The sequence below is a fragment of the Pithys albifrons genome, chromosome 1, assembly GCF_047495875.1.
Source record: "Pithys albifrons albifrons isolate INPA30051 chromosome 1, PitAlb_v1, whole genome shotgun sequence".
NCBI classification, from domain to species: Eukaryota; Metazoa; Chordata; class Aves; order Passeriformes; family Thamnophilidae; genus Pithys; species Pithys albifrons.
The window spans coordinates 85,505,615-85,518,667 of record NC_092458.1 but is presented as its reverse complement, the minus strand read 5'-3'; the positions used below and the strand labels follow the sequence as shown (position 1 = coordinate 85,518,667).

Sequence of the window (13,053 nt, the reverse complement as noted above, 5' to 3'; positions counted from 1 at the left end):
GGGAGGCATTGAACTGCCAGGGGACGGTCCCACTGAGACTCGAACTCAGGTCCTTGGGATTCGGAGTCCAGAGTGCTCTCCTTTACACCGCAGGACCGTCCTAGACTGTGTGTAGCTTAATATAAATTACTGGACTAATTGTTTTGTTATAATTAAATTGTTATACAGATACAATTTTCCGTTAACAAATAGAAATCTCAACAACGTAAGATTCATAATACGTCTCAATGAAAAATAAAAATAAAACAAATTTCTTTTCATAATAGTTACTGATAATATAAATATCATGATAGTACATTTTAACATAGGACTTTTCAATTCCCTCCATTTTGTGCCAGGTGCACAAGCAAGGTATAGTTTTGTATTCTGAACCAAGTAAATGAACAGCACTGACTGTGCAGACATTTTTGGTAGTAATGGAGCCTGAAGTCTTGTGAGGACTATAAAGTCACCAAAACTCTCATGCTGGAAGCGCATCAGGATTCAACTCCAAAGGCAATTATGTCCTAGCTTTGTATGATGCTGACAAATGGTGTAGTTTACAAAACATGACCTGCTTATTTAAACTTATCAACAGATGGCATTGCAGCCAAAGTCTGAAATATGCTCATGTCAAGGGAGACAGGATCTTCACGGGTGTAACAGGCTAGGATGGAGCACAGCTACGCCTTGCCAGATTTTAATAAGATCAACTAATCAAATATTTTTGTTGTCTCCTATATAAACATGCAGGAAAAAAAATGCATTGAGAAATATTACACAAACACTGCAGCCACCCCTTAGACAGACTGAAAATATCTGTTCAAAGTTAGGACTTGTTTATTTATTTATGGTGCTGTGTAAGGGAAAGTGGGGAATACGTAACACCTGTCAGAAGCAGCAACAAATTGTATTGAAAATACTGGTAAGCCTAAAATACTTTTGAGCTGGAAGTTATTTCCTTTGTAATAAGACTCCTAGAAAAGATTTATTCTAATAATAAGCCAAATGTCCCATGACAACCCTCCCAATAACAGATTTGAAGTAAAAAGTAAACCAAGCAGTTTGAAGAAGCACAATGAAAATACATCACCACAACAGAAATGTCTCTACAGCATCAGAACCACTGTGCAATATTTTACCATAGGAAGCAGAAGCTGCAATTCTAAATATATGCCGAGGCAGGAGAGAAGTCTTTGACATTTGCTTTAAGAATATTAACGGAACAATTACACTTACACTGAGAAAGGTATCGGTTACTGCTTTTGGAATAATTCAAATTTGTGGCCATAGATCTGGAATGAAATTTTCCCTTGGAAACCAGGAAGTCTGTGGTAGAGAAACAGTATCTAAGAGCAGGTATTTCCCCCAAGCTTATGGAAGCACAGAAGCTGAAGAGAAGAATTGCAATTCTATCTGCGTATCAGAATCACATCCACTGGTAAACCTTTGGTACAAGATATGCAAACACTGATACAATATCCACATCGTCTCTGAAATTAGAGGCAACATCAGAAGGAGATCAGCACTCGGAATATCTTGCTCAGAAGATCTGCACAGCATTGCAAAGATACATTCTTTTAACCTGGATCTCTGTGTGTAACATCCTTATAAATGAAAACTATTCTTATTCACATTAAAAAATGGGTCTCTCAGTGAAAAATTACTGTTAACCTTCCAGTTTAAAGACAGTAACAGAGAAAAGCTTCTATATAAGACAAAGGAACAGCAGCCAGGTATAGGGAAAACGAAAATCTGACTGCAAGTGGTCAGAACCAAAGGCTGAACCATTGAAAATAGATTAGTCAATATGAACTCTGCAATAGTTACTAAAACAAAGCCACAATCCACTTGTGGAAATGGGTATCAAGCACTAGCAAGAACTATGTACTGAATTCATAGGAAATAAGGAAATTTGTATCAAGTGCAGATTAGTCGTGTACCACGTGCCCAAAATGTACACGCTCCCAGAGCTGAGGTTACAAAACCACTGCAGAAAAGCCTGTTAGAAAGGAGCTTAAGAGAAAAGCACAGCTGAAATTGATGTTGGAGAACGATCAGAAGAATAAAATAATACTGTGTGAATCTCATAAATCAGGTCTCAACCACTGTTTTAACATATTTCCCTTTTACTATTCTTTTAGCTGTTATTCTCAACTAAGCTGCTGAACTGCCTTCCAGCAGACAAAACACCTGACAATCCCTGGCCAGGCTCACAACTTGTAAAGATTTCTACCAAGCTCGAAGGTCAAGAGGATTCAGAACCACACTGCCACAGACCAGGGCAGTGACCCTTCCCCTGTACTCTGCATCGGTGAGGCCACACCTTGAATGTTGTGTTCAGTTCTGGGCCCCTCAGTTCAGGAAAGATATTGAGGGGCTGGAGCGGGTCCAGAGAAGAGCAACAAGGCTGGAGAAGGTACTGGAGCACAAGTGCTATGGGGAGAGGCTGAGGGAGCTGGGGCTGTTTAGCCTGGAGAAGAGGAGGCTCAGAGGTGACCTCATCACTGTCTAGAACTACCTGAAGGAAAGTTCTAGCCAGGTGGGGGTTGGTCTCTTCTCCCAGGCACTCAGCAATAGGACAAGGGGGCACAGGCTCAAGCTCTGTCAGGGGAAATTTAAGTTGGAGATCAGAGAAAAATTCTTTCCAGAGAGAGTAATCAGGCATTGGAATGGGCTGCCCAGAGAGGGGGTGGATTCCCCATCCCTGGAGGTTTTTAACCTGAGATTGGCCATGGCCCTGAGTGCCATGATCTGGTAAAGGGACTGGAGTTGGACGAAGGGTTGGACTTGATGATCTCGGAGGTCTTTTCCAACCCAATCGATTCTGTGATTCTGTGATTCATTAATAGTTTCTCTTGCTCAGGACTGCTGCTTGGCTTTCTGTGCCCTACTCATAAAATGCTCCATTTCATGCATCATCCTGAACCTAAATCTTCTGTTCATCTTCTTACAGACAGTGAAAGAAGTCCCTTTCTTCCACACACATACTTGCCACAGCTGTCACCTTGCAGCTGCAAGTAAATATTATTCAGCTCTAACCCTGACTGACTCTCCCACTCCGAGATGTTGTGTCTTCACTTATGAAAATCTTTATTTACTCTTGTAATCATCTTTCTGCACAAAAGAAGTCATGGAGAGGGAGGTAGATGCAGTAAGACAACTACCCCTGAGTACCAGTTAGATCTCTTGAATAATTTTAAAATATGCTAAAAATAGTTATTTTTGTATTTGAAAACAGTTAATTGCAAATATGCGATTAACAGTTGGACTTGATGATCTCAGAGGTCTTTTCCAAGCTTAATGATTCTACAGTTCTGTGAAATAACTAGTTTCCAGTATGTCTGGTCTCTATTGGCTGGCAGCATTCCTGTGTGCATCAAGGTATGAGTCAGCTGAGGAAGAACATGAAGAGATGCTCATGTGAAAAATGTCATGTTTGTGTTGCTGGCAGAGCAAAGGACAGGCAGCAAGAGACAACGACAGACAGGGTAGAAATATATGTGTGAAGGCCCCTTAGAGTGAGGACAAGAACCCTTTGTGGTGGATGGTAGCTAAAGCACAGGCTCGTCGGGGAGAAGATGGCAACGTGTTGAGAAAACAAGGCAGGAGGGCAGCTTCAGTAATCATGTTTTTAACAAGTCAAGAAGGTAACAGAGTTGTCAGAGGCCAGCAAGAACAGCCAGCAGCAACAGATGGTATCATAGAATCACAGAATGGATTGGGTTGGAAAAGACCTCTGAGATCACCAAGTCCAACCCTTGGTACAAGTCCAGTCCCTTTACCAGATCATGGCCCTCAGTGCCATGGCCAATCTCACCTTAAAAACCTCCAGGGATGGGGAATCCACCCCCTCTCTGGGCAGGCCATTCCAATGCCTGATTCTCTGGAAAGAATTTTTTTCTGATCTCGAACTTCAATTTCCCCTAGCAGAGCTTGAGCCTGTGCCCTCTTGTCCTGTTGCTGAGTGCCTGGGAGAAGAGACCAACCCCCACCTGGCTAGAACTTCCCTTCAGGCAAATGAAGGAGAAACCATAAGGGTTACCCAATGAGATTGAGAAAGAATCAGCAAAAATTCAGGCCATGGACTGGGAGACAAATCCTTATCTTGTATGTTCAGAGCAAGAACATGTTATAGGCCAAACTGTAGAGGTTTGCAACAGAGGAAAGGAGGAAACAAAGGGAAATCTCAAAGGAGCTTTCTAGAGTTCTGTATAGGCCTCAGCAATTGCAGCAATTAATTTTAAAAAATATGTTAAGGTAATATGCAAAGTTGCATAATTTAACATCCCTGGAGTGAAGGAGATAAAGAAAAGCAAAGAGAGGACACCAGAAGTGGGTCATTGTGTCTAACTTACCAAAAAAAAAAAAAGAAGGTAAATAGCTTAGTGCAGAAGCTACTGAATGAATGACTAGAACAGTAGGAGGGAAACCAGGAAAATACTGACACAAAAGTCAAGGGAGGACAAGATTTCAAGACTGGGCATGATCAAGTGTCAAAAACAGCACGGAAGCCAAGAAGGATGAAGATGGAATAGAGACCCTGAGACCTGGCCAAGAAAAGGTCATTACAGATCTCAGGAGAAGCTCCAAGGGAGTGAGAATATCTCTGCTGAAACCAACTTACACAACAGTTCTACACTGCAGACATGGTACAGGATCTTTCCATTCTGGAGCCACCGGTCCTCCCATGAAACAAAAATTAATTGAGGCATCGTGCTTTCACTGCCTCTTAACGCCACAAACCCAGCATATCGATGTTTTGAGTTCAGTATCACATTGAAATTAAGGCAATTAACAGCAATAACACCCAGCCATTATAAAGTGGTTTACATCCTTATACTCTGGAACCCTTTTAAGAACCTATTCCAGAACAAATGGGAAGCCATGCCTGGAGAAGCATTCAGCCCAAGGTCAGCCAGCAAAGGAGTAGCAGAACCATGCAGAGAACTCGGGTCTCCCAGACCAATTCTCTAACTTCAAAGCTTGTCTGCTTTGTTCAGGTGCAGATAAAGGGAATTTCAGATGCAACTATTTTAGCAGCTTGCTTACTTTTCTCTGCAAGGTCCTGATGGGAAGGGAAATTTTGTCTTGGTTTTACTTAACCACAGTTTTCTGGGGGAAAACTCAGGATTCAGAAACTTTGCTCCTTTAATTTGTGACCACGAGGAGTTCAGATTCCTTCTCAATTATTCAGATTTGAACTTTTAACAGTAATTACATATTTCTGCTATAATCAGCCACAGTCTTTATAGAGCAGAGCATAAACAAAATTTGAATTGCTAATTGCAAAAAACAAAAAAGCAAATCTTTTTTCCTCAAGGTATAAAAGCTCTCACTCATCATCTCACCCTGTCCCTCATTACTCAGTCTCCCTTATACATAAAAAAGGCCAGAAAAGAACACTATTCCCTTAGTTCTTGACTTCACATCAAGTTAAGTGACCAGCTCAGAAAGAAGAGGAATGGGGTACTAGGCCTTGAACAAACTGTTCATTTCAGTTCTGAAAATGAAGATTCTCAAGCGCTGGGGGGAACCACAGAACGCAATGCAAGGGGTTTTCCTTTAACCAACCACAATCCAGCTATTCCTGAGGAAAGAGAGGGACCAGAGAAGAAGGGAGGGTAGGAAAGGGAGTAAGTTGGTCTATGGAGACAAAGTGCCATTCTCTAGCCAGGCAGAACTGGCTATTTTCAGTGATAAAAGAAAAAAATTCTCGAGATAACCTCAGACAAAAAGTCCTATGTGTCCATAGGCATAAAATCTAATGAAAGCCAAACCAGGAACAGGTCAAAATGCAGGTGCAGAAGTAAGACCCAACCTGTGAGACAGAGTAAGAAAGGATGCCTGCCAGTGACAAATCCTAGAGAGGAGATGAGGGACGTTTGTCTGGTGAAAAGAAAAGCAGAACTTTAGGCTTGTAGGACCACAAGACAGAATGCCAAAGGGACCACAAGGAAAACGAGATGCAAATAACAGGGACAAGTGAGAGGAGGAGTGGGGTGTAGGAGGAAATGCAAGTCAAGAAGTAGGCAGGGTGGAAACGTGCTGGGCCTTAAAGGTGCAGGAGAGGAACCCGAGTGTCACGCAATGCTACGAACCCCGGCAGTCAAGAAAGGGTTCACAAAGGTCAGGTACCAGCACAGTTTGTCCTGACTGCCTTCAAGACAACAAGTCTAAGATCCATAATAAGATGGGGTAGAAGACTGGGCAGGTCAAAAACAGAAGGACAGAACAACCATCTAGTCCAAACCTAGGCAAAGCGGCACAGAGCACAACATTAAACTGATCCTAAACTTGGTTGTGAGATCTCTGAATTTGACACAGTCCCAGCATTATGCATTTCATTTCAAACTTAAAATGAAAATTCACTATTAATTGATTGTGAAAGCACACTGCAGCATGCTTGCTCTCTCTTAGGAACACACAGACAGCCCTTAAAGGTGAAAAACAGGAGTACAGAGAAGAAATGTGCTATAGATTTTTAGGTTCATCATATATTCCTTAGAAAGAAGGAAACAAAACCAGCAGAACAAACAGCAAGGAGCAATACTGCCTCCTACCAAGATGATAAGCCTTAGAGGTTGAACATATCAACTGAATTTTCTTGCTAAAATAACACGTTCAACTGCCAGCAATACAGTGAGTTAAAGGCTTTTCTTCAGCCTTCAGAGTTAACACAACTAAAGAGTTCAAACTTGTTAGAGATACCATATTAGGCTGTCCCTTAACCTTGGGGCTACTTATCTCATCTAAGTTGCCTTCCAGACTGAAAATGCTAGAAACAGTATTTTTTGAAGTTTCAATTCTGAAGCATCACTCAGGAACAGATTCTGCAAACGGAGTACTACAAAACGTAAGAGAGGGTTCTGTGTGAAAGTCAGTGGTTACAATTTTACTCAAGGCTAGGAGGAGCAAATGGAAAAATTAGTCCAAAAGCATTTTTCATCTTTTAGTTGCTACCAACCAAGATCTCATTCCTGTCTGACAGCTGTGTAAAATGAGATAATCAGCCCAGTCCTGCTCTTGAGGGACAGCTGTCTATATCACAGTTGCCATTAACCACACCTCCTTTCTGACACTTGAAGCAAAGGGACAAACATCAAAACTGGGATGCAGACTGAATCTCCCACCATATGAATGTCAGTTGAAGTTTGGGGGAGGAGGTGCTAAGCTACAACCTGTATCTCTGTGGTAAGAATAAACTTCTCCAGAGACACCTGCTGAATTTTTAGAGAAAAAAAAAACAAAACACAAAAAACCAACAAAAATCCAAACGAGAAGTGCTACAATAGTCACAACCCTGTCTTGGACTGGGGAATTAGATCCAAACTCCTCAAACCCTTTATTGTGTTTCATTATTTCATTCCAACTTTTCATACTCCTTATTCTATCCTTGCCTACAAAACCAGATTTCAAGATAAAACCCAAGAACTTACAGAACACATACTAAACATTATTATAACCTCCTGATCATAACATAATCCTTTTCTCATAACTCTCCAGACCATCTCATTTCATTTTACTTAAGGGCTTGACCTGAGAAATGCCACACACTCAGTTCTCAGATGGGAGCTGAGTGCCCATATGACAGGATCACACTGTTTAAATTTAAAAAGTCAACTTTTGGAAACACGAGTGTCCAAATTTAAATTTACAAACCCATACACACATAACTGTGTGTCTCTTTACCCAAATGTTGAAGATTTCATTGCTTCTGTTGAAGCCAACTTTATGTTCCTGGCAATTTTCACAGGTACGTTAATATGGTTTTTAACATCTAATTTTAGATATTCAGGTTTAACATTCTCAGTGTAAACTCTTATAGCACTATCATTTAAAGGTGTCTATAAAGTAGCTTGCACTTTCCTGAAGACAAATAATACTGTCCCTTTTTCTTTTATGAATACTTTTGTATAAAATAAATGGTGCAGAACAGCTGCAGTATTCCATCTCAGAGGAAGCTGCATTTTCACCTGTGACAAATATTTGATGTGAATACCATGATCACACTGAAGAGCTGTGCCCTCTAAAAATTATTCTCTTTTCCCTTAAATTTATGAGTATGTCCTGGCTTCTGTATAGCTGTGTTTTTAGATTGTGAGATCTTCAGAGCAGAAACAGCCTTAATTTTGTGTCCAAGTCAGTACTGAATGCTCTGCTCTCCCAGCAATTAACAAATATATAACAATTAGTCTAGTCTACAGCACACCACTTTCAGCCTTGTGTGTCTGTCTGTCATGAATATTTAATGCTCAGGCAGCAAGTACAAAAATTTTAAAGCTTTATCATTAATGGCAGAAAAAATGTTTCATATGCAGAAAGATAATTGTCATGGAAGAGCAGAATTTTGTTAAGGCTGGCATATACATTCTGTAAAGTGCCCTGGCATCCATCAGAGCCAAAAGCACTTGAAAAATGTCAAGTCATTACTGTGAGGAAGGGGGCAGCATGAGGTAAATTAACCTCAGGAGCATGAAAAGTCAGTTATCCCCTTGAATGTACAAAGGCCAAAATACCTGTTATCTCTTCCCTCGTGCCAGATAACCCAGCTGTACTCAAAACAGGCTGATTGCATAACTATAGGGCAACAGGTAGGAGGGCATCCAACAGTACCCCCAAAACATACCTGTCCTGGTGGTTCAGCCTTCCCTTAGGAAGAGGCACCTTCTGAAACCATGGATAACTGGCAGAATTCTCTGCCAAAATGGGGAATCGTTTGGCATCTTTTGTCTGATCTTGCTAGCACATTACACCAAGGAGTTCCTTCTTCAGGGACTCCCTGTTTAACCATTGCTCTCCCAAAAGGCTTCTAAAAGGCTTCCTGCCCTGGCCCTTTGATCTTGGATTTCCTCGCCGATATCTTACTGGAGAACAGTAACACAAATACCTCAGGTGAGATATCCTTAGGCACGATTCTTCTTCTTCTGAGATATCCTTAGGCATGACTCTTCTGCTACTGGAATCTGCTTTGGCTTCATTTGAAATGAAGTCTCCCTCGGACTTCATTTCTCAGGAAATCACTACGTTGGTGTCAGAATAATCATTTGTGACTGGGAATTAACTGCCTCATTTACAAAAAGCAGCAGCTTGGCTCACACAGTACCAGCATTAGGATTCACATTCCTAGCCCCTGAATGCAGCACAAAACACAGATGTAAACTGGTGGCAACCGCATGGCTTCCTCTGGCTTTTGGAGCAGGTTCCACCAGCACTGTCATGGTTCTCATTCCCAGGCCCCTGAGCACCACAGACCCCACTCTCAAGGGCACCCCTTCCAGAATTTATCCCCCAGTCCCTCAGGTACATTAGGACATGCATCTCAGAGCACCTGCATGGGGACCCGGACATTTGGATCCCAGGCACAGTGAGGTTTTGCATCACACAATGATTTTATCCTCACAGTTACAAGCACAGTAGGACCCATATGGAGAACTGACACTCCACCCCATCGGTGCATCCTTGGACACTGACACTACAAATCACTGCTCCTGTCTTCTCAAAGCTTTTTTTGGCCAGGACTATCCTTCCCAATGACCCCTAAATAACAGAAATTAATTCACACCGGTGATGATACAGGCTGAGCCCAGGACGAATAAACCAGGGAAAGAAAGTAGAAGGGAAAGGGCAAAGAGGTTTCTTACAATTAAATAGGGATAAGGTCTCCATAAACTAAACAGTGAGAGAAAGAATCAGGTTAATTCCATACAGCATATAAGGGAGCTAAATGAGAGAGACAGACACACAGAAAAAGAAGCCTGGGGAGAGAAACTGAACGAGAGAAAAGATTAAAAGGAAAGCAGACACAGTGAGAGAAGAGACATGGAAAACAAGGACAGAAGGCAAGAGAGAAGGACAGCTAGGAATAGAGAGGTGATATAATGTGGTTACTCACTCTGTCTGGAAGATTTTCTGGAGGGAGGTGGATTATCTTCAGTGCTGGTTGCTGGGGTGCTGCCCTTCACACTCCTTCTCTGAGACCCATACTCAGAGCTTTGATGTCAGTTATTCCAAGAGCTTCTTCAAGAAATATTTTGAGGGTGAAAGGATTGTGGATGAAATCAGGATCTTCAGTATTAAAACAATCTGCTTGGGATTGTCAATCCCCTGAAACTGCTGGTTTTATCCTGGGATGGAGATCCTCTCTCCCTTTTGGCAGCTAACTACTAAAGGGGTGTTCCCCTGGGAGACAGCTTTTTCACTAATAGCTTATTTCTGAAATCAATTTCACCAATCTCCCTACTTGGAAATCTCTCTTTTCTTTTCTCTATACACCCTGTCCTTAAGGGTGGGAAAATATCTTTCTCTGAAAAAAATTCTTGCTATCCCTGTGGATATTATCAACGAAATCTACCTTTTCCTTTCCCTGTAACTAGGAGGTGTGTCTACTCTCCTTGCACAGAGAAGAAAACCCTCTTGGGATTAGGGGATGAGGGATCTTCCTTGGGATGAAGGAGGATGAGATCAGTACTGGAAATTACCTTTATCTCCAGTTAACAGCAACTGGAAAAGGAAAGAATAGCTAAATCTGTCTCTGCTTTCTCTCCCTTGTTTCGCTCTGCCGCCTGCTGAGCAGATGTAAATAATTAAAATTACTAAGTAAGTGTCTGGAGCTCCTGCTTATTTCTGTCTTGGGGACTGCCTGTCTTGGTCATACAAGATTTCTTCTGTGAAAACTCCCCTGTTACTATCTGGTCTGGGGAAGGGCTGTCTGCCCTGCTGGAGGCAGGAATTTCCCCAGTAGCAGGGAGGAGTAGGTGGTAAGGGTTATTCTCACAATCCTCAGAAATTGGGGTCCGAGGACACCTCTCCCCTTGTATCGAGGGAGCTCCAGAAGACTCTGTCCCTCAGAGAGAAAGAGCACAACTGCTCCTAGATAGTTAGGCAGGATGCGTGCCGGGCCCTCTGCGCTGCTCTGGCTCGTTAGTGGGGAAGGGGCAAGTGCTGAGCTTCCTCCGCGGCTGCGGGGCAGGGGCCTGGCCGCGGGGCGTCCCCGCTCCGGGCAAGGAGCTCCCGGCGGGGCGGGGGGCGGCAGGCAGGGTCTCTCCCCCACCCCAGCAGGCTGCAGGGGTGTCCCCCCACCCCGGCCGCTGTCCCTGGCTTCCCCCCAGGCCCCGGCTCCTCCTGCCCGGGCTCGGCTACCACGGGAGGCCGCGGCGGCTCACGGGCCTGCGCGGCGCCTCCGCCGCCTTCCGCCGGGCCGCGGCTTCGTCCCCGTGGCGCTCCCCCGGCTCCGGTGCGGGGGGCCCGGCCCGGCCGGCGCTCAGTCTCTCCAGGCCCCGCCGCTCCCGCGGCTGCTGCTCCGGGCTGCGGCTCCACTGCAGGCCCCGGCTCCTCCCCGGCCACCGCTCCGCCTCCCCCGGCTCCCCCCGGCTCGGTCGCCCCCGCCTCCCCGGGTTAAGGAGGCGCCGGGCCGGGGAGCCGCGGCCGCTCTGCCGCTCGGAGGGAGGAGGCGGCTGTCCACGGGGACCGGCCGGGGCCGCGGTCATCCCCGGCACCCCGAGCGCTGCCGGCAGCCTCCTCTGGCGGCCCCTGCCCAGGTGGGTGCCCGGCTTGGCCTGACAGCCCTGGCGCCCCAGGTCGGGTTCTCCGCCCTGGGTGACCCGCGCGGCTCCCACCGGCCACGCCGTGGTTGTGCCCAACTCCAGCCCTGGATGCTCGGGGTCAGCTCCCATCCCCAAACAACCCTTCGTCTCTGATCATCTTGCGTCACGCCTTGTGTTTGTCACTAACCTATTCCAGGGACATCACCATGTCTTACAAGGCGTTTCCAACCACAACCCTGTTAAAAGTCTGATCGCTATCTCTCCCATGTGTTTCAGCCGGGTAGAACCATGCAGGAAACCCCATGAATTCATCTCATTAATGTGTATAATAAAGTGGGGGTGCCAAGAGGTGTTGTGAGATTGCTTGCAAAAAGTGAATTTCTGAGCAATCCAAATTGCTTCAGCTCCGTGAGAATCATGCAGATATTTCAGCTTGCAAGGACACACACCTGCTGTTTGTCCGGTAGGCGACGTTCACTCCTTGCAAATGTTTTCATGAGAATGTCTCAACTGCCTTCCTGATCTCCGGACATGGACCTCAAAACATCGGGATGAGATAATACAAACACTGGACTTGTGAGAGATAGGCTTTTAACCAATTAGAAGTTCTAGGTGTTGGGGTGAGACCTTTTAGAACAATAAGATGTACCTCTAACCCTATATAAACCGTGTGCTGTGTGAAATAAAAGGTCTTCACTATAAACTTCATAAGCTTGTTGGTGAAGTCCTTTCTCTCCGAGAAAGTTTGTTTACTTTAAAGAGGATAGTTCAAGGCTTTTCTCGGTGCTGCCAAACACCAGGATGAACAGGCAATGGGCTAAAAATGATGAATGGAAAGTTTCACCTGAATATGAGGAAGAACTTTCAGTTCACCCCACACTGAAACATTGCCCAGAGAGGTTGTAGAGCCTCCCTCACTGGAAATATTCAAGAATTGACTGGGCACACTCCTGTGCCATGTGCTCTAGGATGACCCTTCTTGAGAAGGGAGGTTGGACCAAATGACCCACTGTGGTTCCTTCCAACCTGACCCATTCTGTGACTCTGTGAATTTCACACAGTGTTGTCCCACTTTCACCCAGTTGGCCAAAAACTGTGAGTCTCCTGTCAGTGTGTCTCAGGGCTGCAGACCAAGGAAACAGTCCATTATTTTATGACACCAAAGAGGACTGAAGCAGACTAAACAGACCAAATACTCCAAAATGTGTATGCAAGAAGGAGCAGGTGCTCCCTGGTGTCCCCCTGCACCTGAAGTGTGTCATGGGCAGGTCACTGTGGCATGTCAATCTGAAATGCATGACTGAAAAACAGCCTTGCTCAGGGTCCCTACCCCAGTTATCTGAAAGACTCCCTGCATTTGATGATCTCTTCTTTTTGTGGGCAGTTTTGCATCTGCATCCTTCGAAATAGCAGCACTTCTGTAAGGTTTGGAGAAGTGGACAGCACATATGCTGGGAGGAAATGGCATTTTCTGAGTAATATGGAAATTACTCTGATATTAGAGGGTGTGTTGTAAGATTTGCTGCTT

General features: G+C 44.5%; 1 protein-coding gene across 3 annotated transcripts in view; it reads right to left on the bottom strand.

The window, feature by feature from the left end:
- FOXJ2 (forkhead box J2) overlaps positions 1-11,335 on the bottom strand; it is a 29,673-nt gene extending 18,338 nt beyond the window's left edge. For all 3 annotated transcript variants that reach the window (XM_071557665.1, XM_071557674.1, XM_071557683.1), the window contains exon 1: positions 9,875-11,335. The gene's annotated coding sequence lies outside the window, so the exon portion shown is untranslated. The remainder of the gene's footprint in view (positions 1-9,874) is intronic.
- Positions 11,336-13,053: the final 1,718 nt, after the last annotated feature.